We start from the raw sequence: 26,852 nt of genomic DNA, 5'->3' as shown, positions 1-26,852 counted from the left end.
ATTTTGGACTGGTGTACAAAGAACTTAAAAACAAAAAAAATGCTTTCCAATATTTGAGCAGAGGCGGTCACACGGAACAACAGTTCTGGAAGTTGGGACATAAGTCCTTACAGGTGGGATAGTCTGCTAGAATCCCATCTAAGGGGTATATTTACTAAACTGAGGGTTTGAAAAAGTGGAGATGTTGCCTATAGCAACCAATCAGATTCTAGCTGTCATTTATTTAGTACATTCTACAAAATGACAGCTAGAATCTGATTGGTTTCTATAGGCAACATCTCCAGTTTTTCAAACCCGCAGTTTGGTAAATATACTCCCAGATCTGGACAGTTGGCCGGTATGACAAAGTTTTCACTGCGAACAAGAAAAGTAACATTTATTACAGTACAAGTTACTTTGCATATTGATGCTACTTATACTGTATGTTCTTCTTTCATCTAACATCCTGTCTGCTAATCTCTATTTTCATCCTTTCATATGACCAAGCAAAGACTAAGAAGTAGATTTTTACCAACGCTTCTAAAAAGGAAAAAAACGGAGGTGTTGCCCATAAACAGATTCTAGCAACAATTTTCTAGAACAGGGATGGTCACCTGGCTCCTGCGGCCCTCAGCGCCGTCCTTCTTTACTGTCAGATACGTTTGTTATATAGTGTAACACTTGCATAAAATGCTGCTGATGTGTTATTACAGATATTTGTCTTTCTTTCTTTCATTAAATGTATTGTTTTCACCAATATGAAATTAAGGGTAACGTGAGGACCTTTTGAAGGTTATAGGGTCTCCCATGTGACCCCCCTGGACTTTATCAAGTTACCCAGCAGTGTTCTAGAATGTACGAAATAAACAATAGCTTGAATCTGATTGGTTGCTATGGGCAACACCTCCACTCTTCGTTTTAGAAGTTTTGTTAACCCCTTAATGTTCCATTACATGGTCTCAAACTACGGCCCAGTACATAGTCACAGCTCACTATTCAGCGGCAGATTATTCTTAGTGTACCTGCCGACCTATTCAGTGCAGTTAGCCGTATTGTGGGCTGAACCAATTCTCAGGCTATAGATTTCTCTTGGCACTAGTGACATCACGTAGATATGAGACACTGTGGGGCCGATTCAATTCTGCCGAGAATAGCGTGGCGTTAGCAGTTTTACCGTTCATACGGTAAAACTGCGCATAATTACCCTTAAAACGGTAATTTCAACGGTGGATTTTTACTCGTGGCTCAATGAGCTGCGAGATGAAATCCAGGTTAAAACTACCGTATTAACAGTAATACTATTCGCGGCAGAATTGAATCAGCCCCACAGTGTCTCACTAGCTCTTCTGTGGTCTCATAATTACCAATTCATCCAGCTTCCACATTGTCTAGGCAGCCACTACCCTTTAACTATATATCTTAGTCTACAGCCCACTAGTAGCTAAAATTTTACATAGCAAAACCTGCAAAAATCTTTGTGTGAATTCCTTCACTGCTCTCTCATAATTAAAATATTAAATGCTAATTTATGTATTCCTGCTTTATCAAACGCACATGTCGAATGCTTTTTGGCCGGCGTTTGTGTTATTACTGGACGGGCTGAGACATGGATGGTGAATGATCTGAAGTGAGTGGCAGGTAGCGGTATAACCGTAAGACGGGGTATTAAGACTGTGGTGTAAAAATACAGACAAAGGCTGAGTAACGTTGGGACTGAACATAGGGATGGTTGAGTGGAAGCACGTTATGTCCTGTGTTATTACCACAAACGTCACCCGCAAATTTGTTTGGCGTATGCGCCCTATCCACATGGAGAAAATTTTATTTAAAATATCTCTGTGCTACTTTACAATCTTATATATATATATCACACCTGTGGATATCTGCTATCTTTCACTTACTGTTATAGTTAATGTGTCGTTATATATTTTTATGTTCGTTTTTTTCTACACCTATTTCAGGCTGGTGTTTTTATTCTCCACCTTTAATAAATATGTTGTTTTGCTGTATTACTTTAGGGTTACACATTTGTAGATAATTCCATACAACGACTATCCATTAACAGTAAACTCACCAAGGACAGAAAAGCTGCTCAGACATTTTTACGAGCTATTTAATTAAGAGTATTTTAATTTTTATCAGCTGGGGCAACTTTCAAACTGGATTTCAGCAGCGTGGTTTTATTTGCTAGGAGAAAACATGCCGTGGGGTATATTTACTGCGGGTTTGAAAAAGTGGAGATGTCGCCTATCGCAACCAATCAGATTCTAGTTATTTATTTAGTACATTCTACAAACTGACAGCTAGAATGTGATTGGTTGCTATAGGCAACATCTCCCCTTTTTCAAACCTGCAGTTTATTAAATATACCATCATGTATAGATTGTAAGCAGCAGAGGTTTTGGAAACAATTGGAGAGTGGGAATCTAGAGCAGCTTTGCTGGGCCCTTACCCGAATTTTGCTATGAGGTCTACCATGCACTGTTCTAACCCCCCCGATGACTCTAATGAATAATCTGCTTTCAACGGTGCCCTGATACATCCAGTATACAATTTCACCTTTAGATGGTTTACAAACTGAGCACATTAATATAAAAAGATGACTGAAAGCCCAAACGGCATCACACAAGTTAAATCATACACGCCAACTGTTAAGAAGTCATGTGACATGGGGTAGGAGGTGACATTGTCGCGTCACCATAGCCCCGAATGCCGAAATTCACGGCATTGAATGGAGGGGGTGGAGCTTAATTGAACGATTAGACCCCGTCCCCTCCATTCACTGCCGTGAATTTCGGCAAATGCTGGACCTTTGCCTACTCTTCCGGGAGTCTGTGAGGACTCCCTGAAATTCGGGAGCCTCCCCGGAATTCCAGGAGTGTAGGCATGTATGAGTTAAATGGAAATGGGGACGATTTGATGAGTATGTAGGAAACATCAGAACGACACCGTCATCAGAACGCAAAGCGCAGGCACAGCCTGCTGTGGTTTTCTCAGATCAGATATAGGTCTTTGAAGTGGGCAAACCTCAGATACAATATCTAACTGCGACAGTTACACCGAAAATGACATTTCTTCTCCTTCTGAAACCAGGTTATATAAAAAAAAAAAAAAAAAAAAAGTCACATTCTTCAACATGCTACATGTAAAATTTATACACGCGTGAGACAGATTCAGATCCCCAAGTCTGGTTCCCACCAGGTGGAAACAGCACACGAGTTAATGCCCAATGCAGATATATTTCTCCAAAACTGCTTGTACTGTACAGCAGATATACTTCACTTTTCCCAAACACCTGAACTGACAACTACTGATACTAATTGAAGAGAATGTAAAAGAGGAAAAGAATAAACTGAACCATATTTCATACAACATTTTAGAGCAGAGGTAGGTATCCTATGGCTCTCCATCCATTGTGCGAATACAAGAATATATTGGATACTATGCATTGTACAGCCTCACTTTTTCGCCCTGCTTTTGCATTAATCACTCTTTCTAGCCTGTTATACTGCTGGCATGCATAGGTGTCTTAGGGACCTTCACAAAAAGTAACCATTAAGCTATTATCCCTAGCCATATACTTACTACTGGATCTCACTGTGAGTCACAGGCCTCTGGTACCTACCTAGGATGTCTTGTGGATTATCCAGGGCTGCGGTGTAGATACAGTTAGAAGGCATAGATTTATTGAACAAATGTTCGTAGCTAGTTAGAATACTATACAATAAGTACCTGGGGTGGTGTGACCACTAATCTGCCAAGTCCACGTGTTGCCTATTCTGCTCCAAGAATCAGGTCTACGTTATTCTTGCAGACCATGTGCCACGTGACGCCTTTGTTGTGGACAGCCCAACGTTGCACATAATTGCATCTTATTAACACCTCAATGTTTTAACTAAACCTTCAGGGTAACAATGAATAACACAACGGAACACAGTGCAAGTTGGGAACAGCTAATAAGTGGCGTTTGTTTGTCAGTCTCATCAGTACTTGGAGGTTGCGGCTGACAGATGCTGGGTACCTGGTGCAGGAGGTTCACCTGCTCGGATGGATTAACGTCTTATCCCATCCTCAGACACAGCGAGATTATTCTCCATGACACTGACACTAGACGGCTACACTGTACTATGTTACTCTATCCCCCCCAAGGGCAGAGCCAAGCTTCTCTGTCTTACTGTAACCACAAGCCCGAAGGCACCGGCAACTGTTGTTCAATTAAGAGGATAAGTGCTGACCTACACACAGCTAAATTACCTTCCTCCTAGAACAAATGTGACCACGTTAGTGGTGCAGGCTTCTGACATTTAGAAGCCTTTTTTTTTTAAGCAATGACAATATTTTGATATGGAACAGTATAAAAATTACAGGCACTTAATTGCAACAGTAATTAGATCCATTTATTGAATTATTGAATTTTAATTTTGCGCTTACCCATATCCAAACACTGGTTTTAAAATTTATTTTGCTAAAAAGTAAATTCTCAGACTTTATATAACGTTCACTTCACTCACTTGTCTTCATCATCATCAATTTATATCACGCCACTAATTCCGCAGCGCTGTACAGAGAACTCACTCACATCAGTCCCTGCCCCATTGGAGCCTACAGTCTGACTTCCCTAAGATACACACACACACACACACACATAGACACAGAGAGAGACTAATAACAGCCGATTAACCTACCAGTATGTTTTTGGAGTGTGGGACGAAACTGGAGCACCCGGAGGAAACCCACGCAAACATGGGGAGAACATACAAACTCCACACAGATAAGGCCATGGTCGGGAATCGAACTCACGACCCCAGTGCTGTGAGGCAGAAGTGCTAACCACTGAGCCATCGTGCTGTCCATCCACGTAGCTAATCTATTACCCAAATCTAAGTTTTCAGTTATCATATTGCATAGCATGTTATGATATACTGTAGTCACAAGCAGTGTACAATGCGCCCGTGATATGTCGCCCCGCATTTTCCAGAAACTCCATTGCTTATCAAAATAGCGATCACTAAGACAACAGTGTTCTGCACTTAAACCAGGACTGCAAGCACCCGTTAACCACCACATGTAGTGTCACTGCCATTTAATACAACCTCAATGGTTAAGGAACCAAGGAGTCATTTATGAATGCCAAGAAAACAGTGTGTCTGCACTACCTCACTATCCTCGGGTCTCCGGTGATTAGGGCCCTGGGAATGGGTGACCTTCACCCCACCTGGGAGTGCAGTTTCAATTGACCCTCTTTCTCTCTGTCTGTGTCTATGTTAGGGAATATAGACTGTAAGCTCCAAGGAGGCAGGGACTGATGTGAGTGAGTTCTCTGTACAGCGCTGTGGAATTAGTGATCTGTGCCTTTTGCATGAGTGTCAAGTAAATTGAAGGTGATCCCAAACAAGAAATATTGCAGCCAGCAACCCCAGGTCTATCCTTTGGCCCTATAATCATGGAAAAGTGTATTTGCACAAAACAGTAAATTAAAAGTTAGATTTATTTCTGTGTGATAATAAACGGTCACATCTGTTCCTGGGGGTCTGTGGTAGGGTAGCATTACTTAGACAGCCCCTAAATTACGTTACTAAGCAGGGTAAAATCATAAAGAACTCCAAAAACATACTAGTAGGCTAATTGGCTACTATCAAAATCGACCCTAGTCTCTCTGTCCGTGTGTGTATGTTAGGGAATTTAGACTGTAAGCTCCAATGGGGCAGGGACTGATGTGAGTGAGTTCTCTGTACAGCGCTGTGGAATCAGTGGTGCTATATAAATAAATGGTGATGATGATACATCAACAATAAAATGATACCACAATATTTTTATGCATGAAACAAAAAACGTTTCACAATCTCCTGTGGATTATACGGTTATAATACACGAGTAATGTGGTTTAAACTGTATATATTAAAATCAGTGAGTAGTGATACCATCACTTTATCTACTAGGGCTTGTACCTCTATACAGTTATGACGTTCCTCAGTGACTTTTATAACCAAAATACAAAGAGGGTTGGGGACAGTGTGTAATATATAATCGCTCAATAATGACATCATCCCTTCTGCATAAAGAATGTAAAAATATTCTGTTTCCAGTGGCAATATGTGGAATTCTATACTCAGTCTTCAGAGGCTGCATCTTTACTCAAAGTCATTTTGACCTAAACATTTTCTTTCCTTATCTCTCTACCTGGTTTTATTTCCCCCTCTCAGCGTGATCATAAAATTTATTTGTAAAGGCAGTGAAGACAAATTAATTTATTTTGCATTGGGAAACATTGTCATGCTTCCATAAAACTATTTCGACCTGTGTTCCCAAAGCACTCCCGACACTCTTAAATGTTCAACATGCGAAGGAAATTAAAAATTAATCTTTATTTTCATCTTGGGGTGAAGAAAAACGTTAATTCTCAGTGCTGAAATTATACGGGTAATGGCTGGCCATAAATTGTAGGCCTCGCGCTCAGCTAATCACAGCTGGTCCCACCAAGACACCTTTCATTTTTCCTCCCGTCACTTTACTCCTGTAAAAAGGTAATTTATATGGCAATCTTTTTTGCGTTATGATAATGTAAAATCTGACTTATGAGACGGTAGTGTCAGCGGCTGGGAAAGAGGGAAGAAAATATATTTTAACCCCTCATCTGCCTAAAAACTATGAAACAGTGTACACTGCTGGCTCTATGATGCTGATCTTATAAATACATTATTTGTTTTCATAGATATTGCTATAGAATAGTCTCCCCATGGAACGGCCTTTTCCTATACAGCCTTTGCATTTCTAACAACCTGAGCGCCTCTCCATATAAAAGAGCTTAAAGAGCCACTAATGTGAAAAGCAGGTTCATTCATATAAAAAAAACAACAACTTTATACATACGAGTTTTAGGATCTGATTAGGAAAGAAAATATTTAAAGAGAAGCTGGGAGAGACCTTTTTTTTTTTTGCTTTGCACCCCAGACTTCCTATATAACCGCTGAAAGACAGAGGGAGATGTCAGCGCTAGTGCAAACATCTTGGGTGGGAGTGTGTAGTGAACGTGGATCCTGATTGGCTTTGCTTCTGTTTATTCAGGAGTCAGGTGATTAAATACATTCTGGGTGAAGGTCTGGATTTCCTGTCCAATCACTGCGCTTCCTAGTGCCCATTCCTATTCGGCAGGCTGCACAGAAATTGTTTCGACACAAAAAAATGGGGGGCCTTTGTTAAAAAGGAGGTATCGCTTATTGGCAGGTCGGTGGTGCCCCATTTAGGAAAGGTTAGTAGCACATGCACCAATAAATCTGGCGCTATTAAGGACCTGGACTTGTGCCAGATCAAACCTACACTAGAACACACACACAAGATGCTATTTGAGGGACATTTAGAAAAATGGTCTTGGACATTTCTATAAACGTGGGGTGTTTTTACCCATTTATTTCCTACTGTTCTGTGTTCATACACTTTGAGCAAACATTTTTATAAAATGCTATTGTGCCTATCATGTTTCATTCCTTCACAGATTTTTTTTAAAACACCATCTTTTGGAAGCCAGCTCCAAGCACCCGAGTGCTCTGCAAAAACGGCGTCAACAGTGCACAAACTAGTGGGGATGTTGCCTATAGCAACCAATCAGATTCTAGCTTTCATTTATTTAGTACCTTCTACAAAGTGACAGCTAGAATCTGATTGGTTGCTATAGGCAACATCCCCACTTTTTCAAACCCGCAGCTTAGTAAATCTAGCCCTAAAACCTCCACGACAGTAAAGGGTTAAGTATTATGCCAACTCATAATGCGCCAAGAAAAGGAGAAGAGGGGAAAAAACAAAAGTAATATATAACTATGGAGAGAGAGACAAACCGCAGCGGATGTGGCCAGTACAAGTGTCACCTACTGTATTGGTCCTGAATTGAGGAAGGACAGCTAGCAATTAATTGCTTGATAGTTTTGTTTTCTAAAATTAAACGGTCCCTGTGGCCGGCCAGCTGCGCAGCGACAGAAACACTCCCAAACCCTTCAGTACGCCAAGACAGTAATATTAAAACTGTGGAGCAATATTAACATTTGTCAATTCAGTGAATCTATCATATAAAATTATTTATTTCTTTGGCCTCACACACGTCGTCATTCCTTAATAAAATATTTGGGATACAGCAAACCCTGTTTGGCTAGGACTCCAAATTACACATACATTGCCGACATCCTATGACCATTATGTTTTTGACCCTTAAAACATCAGCTTTTAAATTCCAACCCTCTGCATAGTACCAATCATCTTGTCCTGTATGCTGGATGAAATCCTCAAGATCCAGTTTTATTCTGTATGTTTGTACATTAGGATGTACTGAAGGTATTAGGATGTTGTCCACTTGTCTGCTGCATTTAGAGTACATCACGGTGTATAGATGCAAAGGAAAGGGCGTACGGGGGGCGGTGGGAGAATTATAGGTGCCAGGAATGAACCATCAAATCCAGGCCAAGGTTGTTTGACCTGGCTCTGACCTCTACTTGTCATCATGCTGTGGCCCCTATAGCAGAAAAGTAGAACTGTTGTTTATTGCTGGTCCTGTGCCTTATGTCTCCTTGAACTGGAATCAGCTTTTCTTTTGTATTAAAGGTGCCAATAACTGGTTGGATGGTGCCACACAAGAGTATGGCGTCATTGACCAACCATTAGTTTTTTTGTCAGCCGATCTGGTCTGATCCCCTGAACAACCAGATGTGTGGCAGATTTGGCTACGCACGTTGAGGCCAAGTTTGCCAAGGATTGGAGAGAGTGGCCTTGCCAGACATGGCCACAAGTTACCTATATATTACATTTCCCCAGTGATGCCAATCGTGTCACCGGCTGACTACACTTTCTATCCTGTCCTTATTATTCCATGTCATGAATAGGTGTCAATATAACGTGGATGACCACCTCTATACATGCATGGCCTTGTCCTCTGCACACATCCCAAGCCCGTACACTATGAATCCATTTAATTCTTAACAGAGACAAACGATAGTTAAAAAAACAACAACAAAATAAAACCTATACACACGATACTGTCATGTTGCAGATGGAAGCGAAAAGGACTAGATGGACCTGGTTGACATACCAATGTGCCAATAATCCTCCCCCTTTACATTTGGCACAAGTACCCATAACCCTGGAATAAGAAGTAGCTGCCAGCCTGCTCAGTGTTAATGTCCCTCTTTATACCCAGTCCGCTCTGTCGTGCTTCCAATTGTAAAATGTGCCCAAGGTAAGAATTTTTGGATCAAAAGGTCTGCAATTAGCTGCGGGTAGCAGGCAGCCTCCTCCTGAATGGCGACACTCTTCACCTACTTTCCAAGCACGCACTTTACACACAAACGCCATCATAAAAAGGATGTAATTATTTTCATTTTTGAAGTTCACTTCTAATGAGAAGTTTCTTTCCTGCGGCATGTCTGTTTCATGTAATGCTACCATACGAATTGTGCAGCAGTGTGTCGTCCGTGATAACACTCGGGCATTCTTACATTCAACCAGCTGTCGTTTAGGGAACAACGGGGACACGGCTGTGTCCGGCCCCCAAGAGCTTACACTCTAATGCAACAAGCAGCACGATAAAAGGGAAAAGTCCACGGAATTGGACAGTCTTCGCTGACATCAAGGGTCAATGTCTTCCAGTTATATCATGTCATTATATGACAGGAGCACAGGTTCAGTGTCTACTGTTTGAAATAAATTATAAAACTAAAGTATCACTTTATACGATCTCCCCGTCTAAACATGATATTTACTAAAAGATAAAAATGAAGAGTGTGTCAGTCATTGTGAATGATACAGGTACAATAGTACAATCGCCATTGAAGTTTATATCAATAATATCAGTATAAGTCGTGTTCTGGCTTCAGAATGGGTTAAGGTTTCCCACCTTCTGATAACTGTAACTGATTTGCACATGTCTTTATATTATCTAGGCACAAAGTATTTTCAATACCCTTGGAGATGATACAGAACTGCTCTGTGGATACAATTGCAACTAATACACAGAACACACACGGCTTGTTGTGTCCCAACGATAAAACAATGGACCCCGGTTACAACGTGCACTGGATACGAACTGCAAAACACTAATTTTGCATTGATGTGTCTGTATGGTCTGCCCGGCCCAGTTCTAGGTGCACGCTCTCTCTTTTGGGAGATAACTCCAGAAACTGAATGTTCTCGTAGATGTGCAAAGAGACAGAGTGACCTGGAGAGGAGAACTGTGCAAAAGTCCCACTTTCTATCACTTTACACCCAGCCCCGTTCATTAAACAAAACATGTCTATTTTTTCTCCTAATGTACTGCTCAATATACAGGACTTCATGGTTCAAATTAATATCGGGAGTGAAGGGACATTGAGTATTTATTACATGTAGCACTTCTGTGTGTGTACAAATATGTTTTAATTTCTCTGACTGCACCCAGAAACTCACTGCTCCAAAAAAGGACTGCACAGACACGTCCCGTTACAACTACCGGAATGAGAGTTTTGCAGTTCTGAGATGGTGAAAAATTCAACTCTTTTTGCAGAATGAAAACTAGCTGAATGTCCCTAAGACTGTGCCCTTTCCATCCCGCTCCCCCCGTCAATAATCCCTGCAAAACAAAATAACGTTGCGTCACTGCTCCGCAGAGCTTAGGACAGCGGCGCTTCTTCTATGTACTTTGCAAAGCATGATTTTCCTCCGCCTAATTCCTCCCCTTCTCCTATGGAAATATCTGCTCCTCCGCAAATGCCGCCATCTTTCTTCGTAAAACCGCGCACTTTGACGGATATCGTATGCGAATGGCGGTGTGTGAGGTTATCAAAGAGGATTTTGCACAGCGTAACTTGGGGACTAGTCAAAACACGAGGACACGTTTGTAAGGCGAAGTCGATGACATTTTGGACTAAGTTGTTACGCGTTGACAGTCTCACATGCCCAAGTTGCACGTGATCCCCTCTCTGTCTATATGAACAATGTGCTCGTTACTACCCCTTCATGGCTTTCCACTCACAACTGGTAAACGGGGTCAGAATCTGCAGACTGTATATCGCAGAGCTGCTGTGCAGGGACTCATACAGGACCGAGGCACAAAGGCTTTTTTCAGGATTTGAATGACATTGCTACAGTTGCAAACATCAAATGGGTCACAGGGAAGGTTTCCTACCCTGGGAAGGAATGACAAGGCGTTAGAGACATGCAGACTAAGTGTGGGATACAGTTTCACTCAAACTCCAGGCTACTGAATAAAGCAGACAACTTGACATTAACCCTTCTCATTAAGGTAGCATGCCTTGAAAAATGAAGACTTTTCTGTAGACAAACTGAGAAATAACGGCTTATCTTTTTAATACAGTGCAATGGCTGCAGAGTATCCTGACAATCTTAATTATGTTTGCCATTTTTCTATAAATGATTAACATTTATAGCCTACATTATAATTACTGTATGGGGATGGGAAATAAAGAGAAACACACATTATAATCCTCATGCTGGGAACTACAACGGACTAATACAACTCCTAAGACTTGAAATAGGGCTTCTGCCTGAAATCGCCTGTTGAACACTCAGAAACATGTTGTTGCTGCTATTCAGTCTGTAAATAGCCAACTTTCATTAGCAACATATGTAACCATGGAAACAAACAGTAGGGAGAGACTCCGTTCCGCCTGCTTGACTTGCATGCTAATAACCTGAACAGACAGAGGCAAAGCAGAGTCTCTCAAATGAGCCATCTAAAATAAACATTTTATACCATCTACCATAAAAACAGTAATCTGTGGGGGGAATTCAATTGGCTGCATTACTTTTTCCTGCACACTACTACCGTTATTATGGCAATAGTGCGCTTAAATACCGTTATTACGGTAATAGTGCGCTTAAATACCCTTAGTACAGAAGTTTCGACCCCGGCTGATTGCTCGCAGCAGAAAGCCGGGTTAAATTCACCGTAATAACGTTAATAGGTTCATCGCTGCGCCACTTCGGAGGGATATGAATCCCCCCCCCTATAAATATATTAAACCTCAACCCTCCCCCCCCCACTCGGGTGACTTGTCCACTTTAACAACTTATCACTGGAATACCTGGGATTTTCAGTAGCCAAATGCAAACTTTGCTATTGGTTGCTGAATCATGATGATAGCAAAAATAAAATAGTAAATAACTGTAAAGGACCATCCAGATAAAGATACAATAACCGTACGGTAGCATATCATGGAGCAAGGACCAGATTGCTTTTCAATTTAGCCACACACATGGATGACCACATTGGACAGCGCTGACAGTTCAATGGGCAGTCTGAACTAACAGCAACGGCATAGCGCTTACTATTGTTCAATAGCCACACACATTGGCCGATGTAGTCACATCTCATCCGATACAGTTCTGACTGGGCCAGAATATATTCCTGGGCCCACACAACCAGATCTACCAATGAAATTGCTACATGTTTAGTATTATTAACCTTAGGGCGTCACGAGGTCGCACAGAGTGAAAACAAAAAGACAGTACACGGTATAACAATACAATACAGTAAAACAAACAACAATACAACTCTCAACACCGTTACTGGGGTGCAATGGGTATATTATATATAATAATAATAATAATAAAATTAAATATATATATATATATATATATATACACACATACACATACACTAAATGGGAGTATAATATAGTCTGGGCCATCTATGGTTGGCTTAGTAACGATGACCATCCTGTATGGCTTCCGTTGCTTTATCTCTGCAGTTTATATATAATTTAACGATCATGGCATTTGTATTGCTCACGGAATTAAAAATAATTAATTAACAAAAGAACAATTTCAATAAGCCCCCACTAGCTTCAGACCAATGTGGGGGAGTCTCACGTGAGGACCTTCCATTATTTTGTAGACATCACTCCCGGCAATGCTGAAACTTTCTTCGCTCTACTTTGGCAACAGGGAGCAGCGCAAATCCAAGCAATACCGTGTAAGTATCTAACACAGGTGCTGAGAGGACGGAGACGCAGATCTACAGCCAGCTTCTGTGTTAGATTCTAGCCCAGCACTGCTAGAAATTCCCCTTCTTCAGACAGGGGTTACCAAGAGCTCTACTAGATGAAACTGGGGAATGGTTTGAAAGGTTTTTTTAAGTTTCCTTCCCCCTTCAGCCCTAGCTTATATCTTTATTATACTATAGAAACGTATGAACAAATTAAAGTACGCTGTGTGTGCATGGGGGCAGTGACTATAAATGTGGGGTAACAGATTGTGGAGCCGGGAATTTGAGGCCCAGTCCCTGGCTGATTTCAGCTACTTCTTCCAATTTAATTTTTATTTTGCAGTAAATACTAATACTGAAGCCAGGACACAAAATAACAGAACACAACAACAGAGCCGTAACTTAAAATTTAAGCGCCTGGGGCGAGAAGCAAAACTGCCATTCCCCCTAGACCAGTGATGGCTAACCTGTGACACTCCAGGTGTTGTGAAACTACAAGTCCCAGCATGCTCTGCCAGCTATCAACTAGTTATCTACTGGCAAAGCATGCTGGGGATTGTAGTTTCACAACACCTGGCGTGTCACAGGTTAGCCATCACTGCCCTAGACCTCAATTTTAACCAAATGAGCCTAAAACATTCATATTGCGCCCCCTGGGCGGTGGCCCCACTCGCACAGCCCTAGTTACGGCCCTGTCCACATCCGTCACTCATAAATAGATTTGCGCCAATGTCAGTTTTTGAAGATTAGGGTTTAAACGATGAAATCTTCGTTTTACCGTCAGCTTCAAAGCAGCTGCAACTTTATCGGCACTATCACTGAAACAACACATCTGAAAGTAATCACTGGTTTGTCTCTCTAGCAGGGAGAGGGTTACCGAAAAAGCTGCTATTTGCGGTTTTGTCACCTAGGGCATTTCATTACTAGAGATCAACCCACTGGCTGTCATGTCTCATTGCTCCTACATTTCATGTACATTTAAACTGTGCCTGCAGCGTGCTAAGCGTGTGGTCTCCAGTTTTCTGACAGGTCTTGCGTGGCTCCGTATGTTGAGAGCTACTATTAATTTGGTGGAAAATAAACTTGTTTTTTGAACATTCCATTAGCGTGAGCAGCTTTTATCCCACCAGGACTGAACTTAGAGCTGTCATAGTCTTGAACGGTGGTTGAGACGTCTACGAGCGATGGACACAGGGCTTGCGAGGGTGCCAGAAATTTCTTAAGTTTTACTAGACGACAAGCTGTCTCCTGCTGTATTCTGTGGAGAGCGAGTTTGTGAAACAGACTACTTTGCAGTAAAGTGCTTTAGAGTGTCAGCCGCCCAGCGCAGCTCGCCATTCCGCTGCCCGAGGTGGCAACCGATATGGCGCCTCCTTAGTCCCCAAGATAAATGAACACAGACATTTCTGTCAATGTGATAGAAGACAAAAATAGAGTCACTTCCATCACTATAGCAAGGTAGAAACCATGAAGTCCGGCTTTTGCAGAAAGAAAATGAACATCTTTAATTAACTCCCCATAATTTGTGGCTCCCATCCAAAACAAAAACTGCTTGAGACATCACCTGAGCCTCACGTTGCCTCTATTAATAGCCAGAGCTTCAGAAGGAGAGATTACAGATCTGCAGTAAAGATGTACTTACATGAAAAGGCTAGTGATTTGTAGAACTTCAGTAAGCATTGCTGCAATCGAAAAAACAAATAAAAATATTAAATTGCTGTATCAGCTGATTCTCATAATCGAATGCACCGAAGAAAACATTTGAACAATCAGACTCACGCAAGTGGCCAAGACCATTGTTTACGGAGTATGGATGTAAAGACGGTACAAAAAAGTGCAATAGGCTCGTCTTACCTTTCTGGAAGCGCAAGTGTGTGCGTTTTTGTGCACACCACCTCTTTTCACTTATCACCCTATTATATACAATAGTGGACATTGTTACTATTAGTACACTGGTGTGTGTGTGTGTGTTTTAATCCTCACCCTTGACCACACAATCGAATCGGTCCCGCCACTTGGCCTGACTGCCGAGATCTGTCCATTTGCGCACGATCAGCACATAAATCTCTTTGGCTTCCAAAGGAACCCGTTAGCGTGGACAGAAGACGACTGTACACAGAGATCAATAGCGGTAATCTTCCTCTTTACCAACATACCTGATAAAGATCCACTTTATATAGATCGGTTTATTATCTGCCATTGGGCTAATTTTAAAGCCAGTTGCTCGGTATCCGCTACGACACTACAGCGCGTGTGTCCAGCGTAAGTACAAGAGATGTGTGTGCATTTTGGCACAAAGTACTGCAGATTTCCAATATAGTAAATTATGTTCGAAGTTTGTTTCCACCTATTGGCAGCACGGTGGCTCAGTGGTTAGCACTTCTGCCTAACAGCACTGGGGTCATGAGTTCAATTCCCGACCAGGGCCTTATCTGTGTGGAGTTTGTATGTTCTCCCCGTGTTTGCGTAGGTTTCCTCCGGGTGCTCCAGTTTTCTCCCACACCCCAAAAACATACTGGTAGGTTAATTGGCTGCTAACAAAATTGACCGTAGTCTCTCTCTCTCTCTCTATGTATGTTAGACTGTAAGCTCCAATGGGGCAGGGACTGATGTGAGTCAGTGGCACTGCGAAATCAGTTGCGCTATATAAATAAATGATGATGATGACCTATTACTGAGATGGACAACACAGCACAAACCCTGCTGTACATGACAGGTTATTTACAGTAACTTAACAGCTGTATCCTTAAGGATCATTGTTAATTTTCTAAAGGAATTCAAGTTTTATAATACCTAAAAAAACAAAACAAAGTTACAGTGCAGAACAAAGGTGATGCATTGTTCTACAACCAGCCTGCTAATCCGTCTCCAGCAAGAAGGGTGCGTAATTTAGCAAGTTCGCCTTTGGCAGTAGTTTGGTTAAACAAATGATCACTAAACTCCCGTGTAATTTGTAGCTCTTCTGCCCAAAGCTATCAGAAAAAAAGGTGACACATAACATAAACCATTCAAAAAAGCAGAACAGTGTAACATCAAATTATCTGCCGTCTGCAGAGTTTGGAAACCTATACTATGGCGGATGTGCAGGCCTGGGGGTGTGCAGGCCACCCTACCAATAGATTTTGTAAAATAAACTCTTTTCGTGAAGCACAAAATATTGCTGGTCCTTTCATTTCTCCTTAATGTCTGAAAACTGTTTTTCTTGGCTCCAAGTGTTTGGGAAAGCAAACTAAGATGCCATTTGGCTTATGTTATCTCAGTTACATTAACTTTTTGCTAATTTATTGCAAATTATTTTGCTGGGTGATTTAACCCTTTCATGGGTAAATGGCTGTACACAAGGATTTACAATTAGGTTGGGGGGGGGGGGGAGGGGGTGACTTGGTCTGATACATACCCCAATTTTACCAGGACACTTGTTTTTACTGGGAATCTTTACTTTAGAATCCTGCCGTTTAGATTACTTATTAACGTACAATGATTAGATTACTGATTAATGACTGTACCTAAAGGAAGATAAAGGGGGGGGGGAATTCAATTAAACGCAGAGTTATCACAAAGGCACTCTGCATTACCGCGGTTTTCTCTTTGCCACCCCACCCACAGGGGTCCGAGGAGAAATCCGCGATGTTGCGGTACCGTAGTACCGGAAAAAATGCTCAGTCGCAATGTTCAGGGGAATCCTGTCCACTTCTTCATACCTTAGCAGGGGGGGGGTCATCCTCTGATTCTCAGACTGGGAAAGTGGCGCCTGACTGTGACATCATAGCCAAGCGCCACACTTGCGGACGACTGCTTAACACTAAAGCTAGGTACACACTACAGAATTTTCCACCAACTTTTTATGGCGATCGATTTTACATGCGATCGATGGTCCGATCGCTCGGTCCATGGACTGCATACACACTAGCCTTGTTTAGGACGATAAAGGGAAGAGTGGACGTCCCTTTAGCGACTTTTTACAGCCATGTTGTCGTGAGCAATGACTGTAATTGCTCACGACAATGACTGTTTCGTACTCACTGTTTTGGATCGTTCGGAAGTTTATACACACTACACAACGGAAACGAGATTGGAACGAAAATATTAAACGGTACGACCAACCAAATGAGGCGATAATTGTCCATTTGGGCAGACTTTCGACCATCGTTTCACTGCACACACTGACCCGACTTTTGAACGAGTGGTCGTATGTCGGCTGATTGAGCCGATTATTGGACGAAAACCATGTAGTGTGTACCCGGCTTAACGAAGTTGCAGGCTGCGTGACAACATTATGCAATTTATCCAGTGTTTTAGGCAACCCCTAACCACTGATGACCAAGGCAATAGTCAGGCAGGAGCCCTGACTATACTTTGAAGAAAACCTTCGTCAGGTGAGTGTTACATGAACGGCTTCTGAAAAACCATGAGCTGTAGTCATCCAGGATTAAAAATCTGGCCTCTCCTTGCAAAAAATACCCATGAGAACACTTATATTTTAAAAGTTAATTAGCATATGCACCAACATTTCAAATTGCCAGAGATACACTTAAGATTGCTAGAAAACAATGCATTTCGATCACATTTGGTTTCATGTATAAATTCACTTTATATACTTTATATATGGGCAGCACGGTGGCGTAGTGGTTAGCACTTCTGCCTTACAGCACTGGGGTCATGAGTTAAATTCCAAACCATGGCCTTATCTGTGAGGAGTTTGTATGTTCTCCCCGTGTTTGCGTGGGTTTCCTCCGGGTGCTCCGGTTTCCTCCCACACTCCAAAAACATACTAGTAGGTTAATTGGCTGCTATCAAAATTGACCCTAGTTTGTGTGTCTGTCTGTGTGTGTGTGTGTTAGGGAATTTAGACTGTAAGCCCCAATGGGACAGGGTCTGATGTGAGTGAGTTTTCTGTACAGCGCTGCGGAATTGGTGGTGCTATATAAATGATGATGATGATATACAGAGGTACACAACATTCACATAAACACACAGTGGATGCTATTGCATTCAATTAAAGCTGCACTACCACCTAGGAAGGGTTTGTTCCAAACCTGGACACTAGGGGCAGACCTGCGCAGCCAGTGGGAGGACCAATGAGAAGCTGCAATCACGGACATTGCCACTTGTATTGGTACTCCTGCTCACACTCCCGTCCCGCAAACATTGTAATCTGTTCACCAATTTAGGTGGCAGTGCAGCTTTAAGGGGGCGCACCGATGGCGATTGATGAGTTTATTCATATACATCACCCAGATCTGGGTTGCAAAGAGGAGCAGTTATAAGCCATGAAATAATTATGTACCATTTAAACTAGAATTTCTTGTTTTATATAACAGAATTACATATATAAACATATCAGTGGTAGTCACTTTAATGGTGCTGATAACACCAACAGTGAGTACCACGAACAAAAAAAACAAACTAAACTCACTTGACCGACTCCTAATGAATGCTGACAGCTTAAGAATGACAAAACAAGTTCCCGACAGTATGCTAAGAAACACCGATCAACAGCAAGAACGGCAGCCTGTTTTGATATCATTTTAAATTGCGACCTCTATATCAGCAATTTTAAAGCGGCAATGCCGCTTCTCATTGGAGCTAACTCTTACACTTAGGCTTAGTGAATAGGCTTAGGAACCCGGCATTGCCGCTTTAAAAATACTGATATATATAAGTCGCAATTTAAATTGACTTCACAACAGGCTGCTGTTATTACTGCTGATCGTGATTTCTTAGCACCCTGACGGGGACTTGTTTTGTGATTCTTAAGCTCAGTCAGCATTTATTACGAGTCGGGCAAGTTAGTTTTGTTTATTTTTTTTCGCCCTACCGCCTGTCGTTTTTATCACCTCCGTAAATTTGTACCCCACCCAAACATATTAAGGTACACATGCAAGAAGGTTCACTATATAGAAGCGTTCTATTGATTTTTCCTTTTGCACCATATTAACCAACTACCCTGTGACATTTTCAATATCCTGATCTTCCCTCTGGAACAAGCGTTTACATGCTGAGGTCATAGGCATACAATAACATAACTGCAAAACTTACAACGCATACATGGAAACGTCACACAGCCTTCAGGGTAGATACTCACTGGTGTTTGACATGATTTTAATGTAAGTAAATACCCTAGAAAATACGCATACACATTTAATATCATTGCACAGATTCAAATACCTTGAAAACAGCAAATGCACAGAAATATAACATATAGTGGCATTAAAAAACGTTAATGCAATGCAAGGGGGTATAAACTGACTTGGATCAATGACATTTAGGGGTAGATTTACTGAACTGCGGGTTTGAAAAAGTGAAGACGTTGCCTATGGCAACCAATCAGATTCTAGCTGTCATTCTGTAGAACAGGCCTGTCCAACCTGCGGCCCTCCAGATGCTGTGAAACTACAAGTCCCAGCATGCCCTTCCAGCTATCAACAGGTTGTCTACTGGCAAAGCATGCTGGGGCTTGTAGTTTCACAACACCTGGAGGGCCGCAGGTTGGACAGGCCTGCTGTAGAATGTACTAAATGATAACTAGAATCTGATTGGTTGCTATGGGCAACATCTCCACTTTTTCAAATCTGCAGTTTAGCAAAAAATACCCTTTAGTGTCCCATCCATTTACATGCATTATAATTCAAACAGCAACGGGTATGTAGTTTAAAACACAATAAAAGTGTTCATCTGGTCATGAAGACTGCCACACAAGCTGTGCTTAAGGTTACTAAATGTAATTGTCACATGAGACATATTTGTAACTTATTTTTTGTGACCTGCACCTTAATGAAGACAATTTTCTGAGAACATGTCTCTTTTTTTTTGCAACAATTTAAAATATTTTCGCACGACAGGACACCTTTATAAACGTACCCAATGTCAAAGGAGAGAGAAATATATTATAGTTTCACGGCACTTAATCACTGGGCAGATAAGAGCAGAAAACCTATTGCACCCCTCCCATACGTAATGTCGTCGACCAGTCTCTCCATTAGACCTAAAGGTAAATGTAGCCTGGGTCATACCACTTTTGTAGGAAAAAGGGTAAGAACTACTGAAAGGGCTGTTTATCACTTAAACACATAACTAGCTTGTGCAGTTTGAAGAATTTTGAAAGGTTTGTTCCTGAGATGATCACTTACCTTAAACCCTCAAAGTTTCCACACACAGAGCACCTTCTCGAACCTCAAGGGTGTGCCGGGATGGTCTCACCGCAAAGCCTTTTGGGAATTGTAGTTTATTCTCTTCCTGCGTTATAATGTAATCCGGCTGCAGAACTACATCTCCCATGAACCTCCGGGCAGAGGTGTTCAATCCATCTGCGTCAGAGCTTTCAGCCTTCTGAGGTGAATGGTGAAACTAAATTCTAGGTGAGATCAGAGTAAAAAGATATAAGATAATAAGCATTTTTATGTGGTATTTATAATATTTTCCTGTCAGTCAGTAAGATGTTAGAAACATTTGAAACCAAAAGTAAATTGAAGGGTTCAGATATCCCTGTATTAGGTATACTGCATACTGGTAAAACTTAATAATTTAATATTTCAAGGGATACTAAGCTGCACAGCCTGCGAGTCTAACTTAGCATGTCATGTATGATAATGGACCTTGGAGCACTGTAATCCCTATCTTGTCATGTTTGGTGTATTTCATCCTCTGGTGCCTAATAAATATATATGATAATAATAATTTCATCCTAATATATAGTTTGCTCCTCTACTATAAATAGTAACTTACAAAGCCTACAGAATAAGGATAGATCTTATGTGAGATCATGGATGTTCCCAATAAACTAGTTGAACCACTAGGACATATATTCACGTTATGAGTTGCAAAAATAATTTGTGCCTTGCATGGTAATGTGCAAAAGAATGTACTTGATCTGCGTAGACAGACATTTTTTTAATGTGCAGATAAATGGTATACTCACCATGCGTGCATTCATCATTATTTATATAGCGCCACTGATTCTGCAGCGCTGTACAGAGAATTCCCTGCCCCATTGGAGCTTACAGTCTAAAGTCCCAAATATACACACACAGGCAGACAGAGAGAGACTAGGGTCAATTTTGATAGCAGCGAATTAACCTACTAGTATGTTTTTGGAGTGTGGGAGGAAACCGGAGCACCCGGAGGAAACCCACGCAAACACAGGGAGAACATACAAACTCCTCACAGATAAGGCCATGGTTGGGAATTGAACTCATGACCCCAGCGCTGAGGCGCAGAAGTGCTAACCACTGAGCCACCGTGCTATATAAAAAAGGATATCTGATTTGAGTTCTGCAAAAAAAAAGTATATAATCAGTTCTGGTGGTGAAAAAAGCACATACTGTGCAAACTAGACCCAACTGTCCAACATGTTATAAAGCATTATATACAGTGTCAGTGCCAACTGGAGTTCCATGGCCACCATACAGCCCCAAAAATGCCCCCACTCCCCTATGCTAAGACAGTGCTCATTAATGCCCCCTGAGCAATTGTCTCCATAATGATGTGCTGCTGCTCTCATGTGTCATCTCCTAACCAAAACCTACATTAATGATGTTCTTGGTTACAGTGCTAAAGAATGAATCTGTTTATTTGGTGAACTTCAGCCAACTATGGCCTATAGTGAATTCTGGTGGCTTTTGTTCAATATTGAAAGTGCAACTTTAACATTGTATACAATTAAGAGTGCTGAGCAGGCCTACAAAATACCCCCCGTGTTATTTATCCCTGCACCTGCTGCCCATCAGATCTGACCCTACCAACTAATCATCGGTAGCTCCCCCTGCAGTGAAATCTAATAAGCTAATTGTGCTTACTTTGGCTGAAGAGGTACCTAGCGTTGATAACCATGAAAGTGCAGGTTGTTTGGGAAAACCAGAGGTTTTAAACTAAATATTTCAAATATTCTGTTGTGTCTGAAATATAATAGATAAACAAAATATGTTGTAATAGAGAGTGCAGTGAACTTTGGTACATTGTCTTGGAACTTGGAAAAGCGCACTGGAAGCTGCCACATTCTTGCATTAATTGAATAAATCTGTATGTAGAATGCATGAAAAAAAAGGATAAATAAAGCACGTTGCATCCTACGGTATTATCTAAAGTGTCTGTCTATGGGCTGTATTTCATAAACATATTAATTTAGTTTATGGCTTGCCCTCATTTATATGCATGTTTCGTATGCCACAAATTTGCATATATACGAACACTTGTGCGTCTTGTGAAAAGCCATTTGTCATTGCCGTGCTTTCTTCCTGTTGTACTTTTTTTTTATTTTGTGATGTTAGTTATAGAGTTAACCAGATTCCGCATCCTGCAGATAGTGCTTCTCTTTAATCCTCCCTGTACAATGTGTCCTTATCTATCACCCAGTACAAGGCGAGCATGGGATTTTAATTCCGAGTCCTATCTGGAAGCATCATTAACATAACTGGTTTAGTAGGTTGTGGGGTTTTATAAGGACCCACATCTTTGGCAGGTTGATCCTGCCAAATATGACGTCTCCCTTATTTTATATAATCTAGATTTCTAGAACATCTATTATGCTGCTTCTGCGGAAAGAGCCGTCAGGACACATTTATGAAATCAGGCGCCAGGTAAAAGCTTTGGTAAACAAGGCAAAACTTGCAGTATTTGTTTTCCAATTTTATTAGAAACACAATGTTGTATAATAGAAGCAATAAATAAATTAAAACAGCAGCAATACTTTGTGATATTTTTATGGTATAAAACTGACCACATTCTAGGACAGATCACAATATAAAATTAAAGTGCCTGAATAACAGCCAACCCATCATCATAATCACCATTTATTTATATAGCGCCACTAATTCCGCAGCGCTGTACAGAGAACTCACTCACATAAGTCCCTGTCTCATTGGGGCTTACAGTCTAAATTCACACACACACACACGTCAATTTGTTAGCAGCCAATTAACCTACCAATATGTTTTTGGAGTGTGGGAGGAAACCCACGCAAACACAGGGAGAACATACAAACTCCTCACAGATAAGGCCATGGTTGGGAATTGAACTCATGACCCCAGTGCTGTAAGGCTGAAGTGCTAACCACTACGCCATCGTGCTGCCCCATAGTGACTACTAAAATATCTCTGTTATTAACATTTTTCTACCGTCTCCCTTTCACTGTGTGAATATTATTGTGTATCTGCTGATGTGTGTGACGGGGAAGGTCAGTCTTTTGCAGCATTGCTATGAGAATTTCAGAGTAACCACGCTTTCATGGCTGAACGAGTTGGGTTTATAAATGCCTGCGTAACACTAGTTCTAAGGCTACGTCCAGAGAAGATTTTTTTTTTTCTTTCCTCCTCTTTTGAAAAATGCGTTAGGAGTTGTCTTTTCATGTTGTTGGATCCAGGAGTGTGAAGAATGAGGCAGTGCGAGGGACAGGCATGGGAAGTGGTAACTTTCTTAATACAAACATTCATAGGCGTTTAAGCGTCTTTGGAGTGTATCTGAAGGGTCAAAATTCTTCACAAATGCTCCAAAAAAGGCCTGATTGGATGTAACCCGAGAGATGTACCTGTGCGTTGTCCATTATTCCAGTAGTAATAACTTGGCTTTCTGGTAACAAAGTTACTGATTAATGACTAGAAAACAAGTTCTGTGCCTGCAGTGTTTTTATCTGTAACGTATGATGAAAGAAAGTTGGGTTTTGAGAGCAGGCGCTTAATTTATGTAAAAGCCACCAATATGGTACAAACACAAAATGGGGCTTTTGACATTGATTAAAATGACATTAAAATAAATATTTGGGGCACTAATCACTATCTGCAATATATAAAAAGAGGGGCCAGGGAACAGCATCTGGGGCTCCAGCTGTTGGGGGGGGGGGGGGGACTTTAGGAATATAGTTTCTTAGGTGGTAATGCATTTTTGTCCATTCTGTTATGTATTTCTCTGTCTTCAGACGTATGCATTCAAGGTATACAGCTTGAGTGACCTTAAAAGTAGTGATAGTTTGATCACTATGAGAAAAGCTGTTGAAATATTCATGTATTTTTAGTTTGTTTGTTAAAATTGTCTTGAGTATTGTAACAGCAGTGGTTGTGCCTTTAATGACGTGAGTCTGAGCAGCTATCTCAGACAGTAAGATGTTAGGGGGCAGCCAAACAAAAGGAAATTATTTAAAAAAAAAAAAAAAATTGCAAAATTTGACATATACAAACTGGCGGCCAAGGGGTAGATAGTGGATCCTGCCAGGCCGCTCCGGTTGTGTTTTAAACCGTGCAGTGTGTAGCCACACAGTTACTGGGTATGACAGTAGCGCTCTGATTGGTGAATCACACTGGCAATTCACCAAACAGAGTAGTGGGAAGTCTCCCCAATCTGATTGATGAATGGCTGGGACTATAAACCAATCAAGTACAGCGCTCAGAGAGACAGCGAGGGACTGCGGGAGGGATAAGTCATTCAATTGAGTCGCCTCCATAAATCTGGGGTCTGATTTTTACTCCAATAGGGAATGGCTGGGGCTCTGGTATACACTACCCCTGTATATAATTGTATAATTGTCTATGCTAGTTTGGATAAAGGATCACAAGACTTTTTAGTCCGTTCAGTGGTTTACAAAGGTTCCTATTAGATGTTGTAAACTAATATTACTAAAACGTTATGGTCTACAACTTTCTTTTTTTTGTTGTATATTTTTACTATGAGGCATTTAAGTGTCCTCACTGGATCTACCCAGACACGTTTGAATTTGTCTCAGTCTGACACTGAGCAGACGGTGCGGAATTTATCTCTGTCTTTTTATATTTTACATAAAGATAAACACAGAGATCCATTCATGCAGACAGAGTTTAACAGTTCACATAATGAAAAGTTTACTGACGATGTACTTGAAAAAGTCATTGAGGAACAAACAGCCATTATTACTATAAACTGGCCCCAAGTGTGGATTGTACACTTTACTCTCTGTGTAAAATCATCCAGTATTTATATACATAAAAGCTGTTTACTTCAGGGCTATATCCATAGTACTAAGTGTCCTTTAATGTCTGGGCCTGTCTGTTTCTGAAAATTATTGTTTGGGGGGGGGGGGGATTGAAAAACACACACACTAATGGGTTTTTATACATTTCATGATGTTGAAAATCGCTGAAAGGCTAGAAACTTGGGGAATATATATATTTCTGTATAGCAGTGTTTATAATATGTGTAGTAATTGGGAAACACCATATTTATTCACATAAAAGCTTCCGGTTGCCTAGATGGGATTTATAGAACAACATAGTTTTTAGATGTCCTGTAACTGCAGCAGGCAGGTACCATGCAGAGCTGGTCACTAACACTTCTATCTCTAGTGCACAGCATTCTACAATGCTGCACTATTAATGTAGCAAGAGCCTCAATTCTATACAAAAACCTTGGTAACCTTGGTCTGTGAGGAGTTTGTATGTTCTCCCCATGTTTGCGTGGGTTTCCTCCGGGTTCTTCGGTTTCCTCCCACACTCCAAAAACATACCGATAGGTTAATTGGCTGCTAACAAATTGACCCTAGTCTGTTTGTGTCTATCTCTCTGTGTGTTTGTGTGTATGTTAGGGAATTTAGACTGTAAGCCCCAATGGGGGCAGGGACTGATGTGAGTGAATTCTCTGTACAGCGCTGCGGAATTAGTGGCGCTATATAAATAAATGGTGATGATGATGGTAACTGTGGTTGCTTGAGCACAGTATTATAGATGCTGTGTATGGGGGATTGGTGCAAATGGTTCATACACTGAAGATGTACTATATTGTGATTGTCCCATTTTACATTTCCAAAGTTGTGATAATTTTCTTTATACAGAAGTGTACAAAAACAAATGTGGTGATTTAAGCTTGCCACCCAACCAGTTCTCATGCCTAATGTTGCCCATCTACAGGTTTTTGAGGCCTTTGGGCAATCGGACGTGTTACTTGCCCCTTTTACATTGTAGTGTGATTTTTTTATTTATTTTATTTTTTACCTGAAGAGTGACTTTACGCCTTTATTGCATTATTTTGGATCTGCAGCCAATTAGATGCCAACCTCCAGATCTGTACAGTTTGGTCCTGCAGGATGAATGGTCACAATGCACATTGATCACAGATCTAGTCCTTGATTAAGCCAAACCACTGCAATGTATATTGGGCTTCAGTAGGCAACCTATTTGCCACCTTCGGAAAACCACCTTTATATATGAATTATATTATATGAATTATATTATAAAAAATAAATAGTGCTCAGGAAATATATAACTGTATAATGTATGTTTCAAAAAACATCATGGACGCTTATTCAAAAGTTATTGTTTTGCTGTTATAAATCTGTTATATTTGGTTTATTATTGTGATAATTCCTCTTCACAAGTAGATTATATGCTGTGTAACTTTGTGAAATTCACATCGATATAACCACAGAATTCTGCAGCTTTGGAGCAGTGCAGATGTCCCCATATCACTGGTTATGTCAAATATTCATTGGCCCAAAAGAAATCTATTTTTTAAATGCCAGTGTGAATGTAGAAATCCTCTCTGCAGCATCAGGAGCTGCGTGTGTTCAGCTGAAATAGACGTCCCTGTAATTATTAATTCAACTACTGAATGTATTTTACTCCTTAGTTACTACAGGTGACATTTGATGACAGGTGAACTTTTATAATTTAGCGATTCTTCGGGAATCATTTATGTATTTTCCACCATAGCAGATGTTTACATAGTTCAGTTTGTTTTATCCTTCAGTACTGATAGGCTTTTTAACTGTAGCATGTTATTATAAATACATCCTCATTTTAAGAATGAAAGAAAATAGTGAAACAAAAATAACATCTCCTTTGTACACAGTATTTGTGTATGTGATTGTGAAGTTATACTACATGGAAACAAGAGTTAGTTTATTTATTTTGCAGAGAGGGAAGACAACGCTCTTCTAGAGTCAATGAACACT

The 26,852-nt window shown here is 40.9% G+C and overlaps 1 long non-coding RNA gene across 3 annotated transcripts in view; it reads right to left on the bottom strand.

The window, feature by feature from the left end:
- Window positions 1-20,142, bottom strand: part of LOC142099774 (uncharacterized) — a 119,521-nt gene extending 99,379 nt beyond the window's left edge. For 2 of the 3 annotated variants that reach the window (XR_012678606.1, XR_012678605.1), the window contains exon 1: window positions 20,074-20,142. This is a non-coding gene — a long non-coding RNA (uncharacterized LOC142099774). The remainder of the gene's footprint in view (window positions 1-20,073) is intronic. The other variant, XR_012678607.1, reaches the window with a different exon arrangement.
- Between the last annotated feature and the right edge of the window lie 6,710 nt (window positions 20,143-26,852).

The sequence above is a fragment of the Mixophyes fleayi genome, chromosome 8 (genome assembly GCF_038048845.1).
Source record: "Mixophyes fleayi isolate aMixFle1 chromosome 8, aMixFle1.hap1, whole genome shotgun sequence".
Taxonomy (NCBI): domain Eukaryota; kingdom Metazoa; phylum Chordata; class Amphibia; order Anura; family Limnodynastidae; genus Mixophyes; species Mixophyes fleayi.
This window is presented reverse-complemented; position numbering and strand designations above follow the sequence as displayed.